Genomic DNA, 4,390 nt, shown 5'->3' on the forward strand with positions numbered 1-4,390 from the left:
GGGTCACTCCGACCTGCTCAAAACAACTCCAAAAAATCTAAAACATGGCAGATTAATTATAAATAATATTCTAAGCTATTCTAAAAATGGACAAGGACTTGTCTTATGAGAGGAGCCGGTAGCTATCTAGACCGGCAGGTTCGTCATTTGAGGTCCAAGAGTTTTCCTTCTGTTCGTGTTCAGTGGAGAGGTCAGCCTCCTGAGGCATCGACCTGGGAGTCGACTCTGACATGCAGAGTCGTTATCCTCATCTTTTCCCCGACTCAGGTACTTCCTTCTTTTGTCCGTTCGATGACGAACGATTGTTTTAGAGGTGGAGAATGTGACGACCCAAAGGGTCATCAACCTATTTTCTTACACATTTCGTGCTTCTGAGGTCTTGAAAACCTTATTTTTAGTCGCCTCGATTTGCGTGCGCAGTCCGGGCGCGTAGCCGGATAACTTAAATGTTGAAATTCCTGTGAAAAAAAAGGGGCTAAATTTTGATATGAAAATGAATAAATTTGACTTCGGTCAACTTTTTGGGTAAACAGACCCGGACCCGTGATTTGACGGTCCCGGAGGGTCCGTAGGAAAATATGGGACTTGGGCGTATGCCCGGAATCGAATTCCGAGGTCCCAAGCCCGAGAAATGTATATTTTTGTGTGAAATTGTTTTCTGAAAATAATTAAGGAAATTGGAAATGAAATTTGATTAAAAGACTGTGATATCGGGCCCGTATTTTGGTTCCGACGCCCGGTACAAGTCTTATATATGGTTTAAGCGCTTTCTGTAAGTTTGGTTGAAATCGGACGTCGTTTGACGTGTTTCGGACTTAAAACTCTAAAATTTGAAAGTTTATGAGTTTGAAGAAAAAAACTTGTGATTTTGAGTTGATTCGTTGTTTTGAATGTTTATTTTGGCGATTTGATCGCCCGGTCAAGTTCGTAGGATGTTTGTTGAGTTAGTGTATGTGTTGTTAGGAGCCCCGAGGGCTCGGGAGTGTTTCGTAGGTGTTTCGGGATGGTTTTTGACTTAGAAAAATTTCAGAAAAGAGCTTCAGCTGTTGCAGACAAATTCTTCTTCGCGTTCGCGACGCTCTTCTGCGTTCGCGAAGCGTTGAGTATTTCCTTCATCGCGTTCGCATACACTGGACCGCGTTCGCGTAGTTTCCGGCCTTCCTTCTTCGCGATCGTGTGTGGTCCACCGCTTCGCATAGACCAAATTCCTGGACCCCAGCGTTTCCTTCTACGCGTTCGCGTTTCCCCTTCCGTGTTCGTGATAACTTCAAGTTTACCCTTCGCGAACACGGCCCTCTTTTCCGCGAACGCGAAGAGCAATTTTTGCCCAGTTATATTTAATTCCAAAACAGAATAGTTTACGGGATTTTCATAAGTTTCACACGAGCTCCTTCTTCTCCAAGGTCCTTAGGCATCCATTGAAGCTCCCTTTCACCAAAACTTCTTGGGTTAGTAAATCTTAACTCGTTTTCTTCATTTTCCATCAATATTTGTGTTGAATTCTCTAAGCCTAAAACATGTAATTTAGGGTAGAAAGAAATTGGGGAAAACGGGTAGAGTTAGGGCTTTTACTTTTTTCTTGATTTAGACTCGTTTTGGGGTCGAATTTGAGAACAAATATATATTCGGGCTCGTGGATGGATGGGGGATTTGATTTTGTCCGAACCTCGTGTTTTGACCAAGCGAGCCCGGGGGCAATTTTGGGATTTTTGAAAAAAAAAGCTTGGAAATCTATAATTAGACATTGGGTTTGATTTGTTTAGCATTATATGATATTATGAAGTCATTATTGTATAGATTTGACTGAGTTGGAGCCGAATTCGAGAGGGAAAAGCGGTTGTTTGTGGATTGATTTGGCCGTGGAAGTTGAGGTAAGTGTTTGGTTTAACCCTAGCTTGAGGGAATAGGAGTTGAGTCTTATTTGCTACTTGTTGATTGTCGAGTACGATGTATAGGCATGGTGACGAGTATCTAACATTGGTGTCTAGCATGACCGTGAGTCCTTATTTTGCAATAGTTTGGATTTTGTTATACCTTCCATGCTTAATTGATGACTTCTATATGTTGTAAAGATCTTGTGAAAGAAATTGTGATTTTTGAACTTCATGGAGCGTTGGCTCAAGTTGAAATACAAATTGTGAAGGTATATGAGATAAGTAAATCTTTGGAGCATTGGCTCGACTGATAATGTGAACTATGAGATGAAAGTGAAAGAAAGAGAAAGAGCTATTGATATTTTCCCTTGCTGGGACGTTGAGATTATTGATGTTGTACCCTTGCCGGGTTTTAATTGTTTGTTTTGTTGTTCCTTGCCGGGATTTTCATTATTGTTTATTTATTCCCTTGCCCTTGTTTGTGATTGTTGATTGGGTGAGGAAGAGTGTTAAAGCACGAAGGGTGATGCTGTGCATTGTTTGTTTCTTGCGAGGAAAGAGTGTAAAGCACGAAGGGTGATGCCGTGCACTGTTTGCTTATTGTGAGGAAAAGAGAGTAAAGCACGAAGGGTGATGCCGTGCCGCACGATGTATCATTCCGTGCCAATTCTATTGATTATATGTGAGGAAAGAGAGTAAAAGCACGAAGGGTGATGCCGTGCACATTTTATGATATTATTGCTTGGTGAGGATGAGAGTAAAAACACGAAGGGTGATGTCGTGAACATTTTATATGATACATCATTGCTTGGTGAGGTTGAGAGTAAAAGCACGAAGGGTGATGCCGTGCACTTATTGTAGTTTGCTATGGTTTCTTGTTGTTATTAGTTCAAGTGCATTACTTGTCTTATTCCATTATTTCTGTGATTCTTTACGTGACATTTCCCTTATCTTGTCACTTGTTATTATTGAACTATGGTGTCCTTGCACAAGTTATGTCTTGAATTTATGCCTTAATTGCTTCAATTACTATGTGACTTAATTGCTACGTGACATTCAACATATTAATTACTAAATTGCCTAATTGCCCCCTTATAATCCATAATTAATTGCTACTTGTCCTTAATTGTTTTTCTTAGTGAATCATAATTTTCGTAGTACCTGTTTCTTACGAAATCGTATTAATTATTGCGTTTGTTAGAGTAAATTTCTTTTGGAGGAACTGTTGATTTAATGAAAATGGGAGCGGGTGGTACGCCTACCACGAGTGACATTGAAATGGGAGCGGGTGGTACGCCTACCACGAGATATTGAGAAATGGGATCGGGTTGCACGCTGCAACAAGATGAGTTGGATATGAAAGTTGCCTTATCTCTTCGTTTATTGCTAGAAGTTAAATTGAGATATACTCTTTATCAAACCTGATATTTTATTTCTAACTGTTGCCCCTGAAGCATGCTCCCTTCCCCAACTTAAATTGTTATTTTCTTTTGATACTTTTCCGTTGTACTTGTAATATATATATATCTGCACAGGTTTATTTGGTGTCTGGTCCTAGCCTCATCACTACTTCGCCGGGGTTAGGCTAGGCACTTACCAGCACATGGGGTCGGTTGTGCTGACACTACACTCTATGCTATTTTGCACAGATCGAGGCTTCGGACAGCAGCAGCAGTATTGTGGGAGTAGGCTTTGAGTCAGCGAGAACCCGAGTAGCTTGCAGGCGTTCGCAGGCCCTGGCGTCTCCTTTCATCTATATTCCTGTTTCTTTCATGTATTTCTGGAGACAGTGTGTCGAGTTTATTTCTTCAGACCTTTATGTGTAGTATTCTTTAGACCATCTGTGAACTGTGACACCAAGTCTTGGGTGGAGGCTTTTGTTGGGATTTTTCCGCATTTTTTTAATTCAATTTTCTATAATATGGAGACTTCCGCTTATTAATTTAATTTCGTTACTATAGGTATTATTGCGATAATTGTTAAAAGGAATTATGTTATTAATGGAAAGGTAATTAAAATTGTCTGCCTAGCTCTCATTAGTAGGCGCCATCACGACTCCCGAGGGTGGGAAATCCGGGTCGTGACACGGGATTCCTATATGTTCTTGTTTATTTCCCTTGCCCGTGCTGATACTATACTCTGTTTCTCTTTTGCACAGATCCAGGTCCCGGACAACAGTAGTAGCTCGGGAGCCAGCCTTCAGTCCATCGAGACTCCGAGGTAGCCTTGCACGCGTCCGCAGGTCCGGCGTCTCTTCTATCTTATATTTTAATTCTGTTATCTCATGTTTCGAGACAAACAGTGTTATATTTCTTTTCAAAGGATTGTATTTTAGTACTCTTAGTAGTCTGTGGATGATGTGACTCCAATTCTTGGGTAGAGGCACATGTTGAATTCCGCATTATTTTTCAGCTATTTAATTTAAGTCTTCTGCTTTAATTTCATATTTCGCTGTCATTTAAATATTTAACGCTTGTTGTTATGATTTATAAAAGGATTTAAATAAAGTAGGTAGT

Source organism: Nicotiana attenuata, unplaced genomic scaffold, assembly GCF_001879085.1.
Source record: "Nicotiana attenuata strain UT unplaced genomic scaffold, NIATTr2, whole genome shotgun sequence".
NCBI lineage: Eukaryota > Viridiplantae > Streptophyta > Magnoliopsida > Solanales > Solanaceae > Nicotiana > Nicotiana attenuata.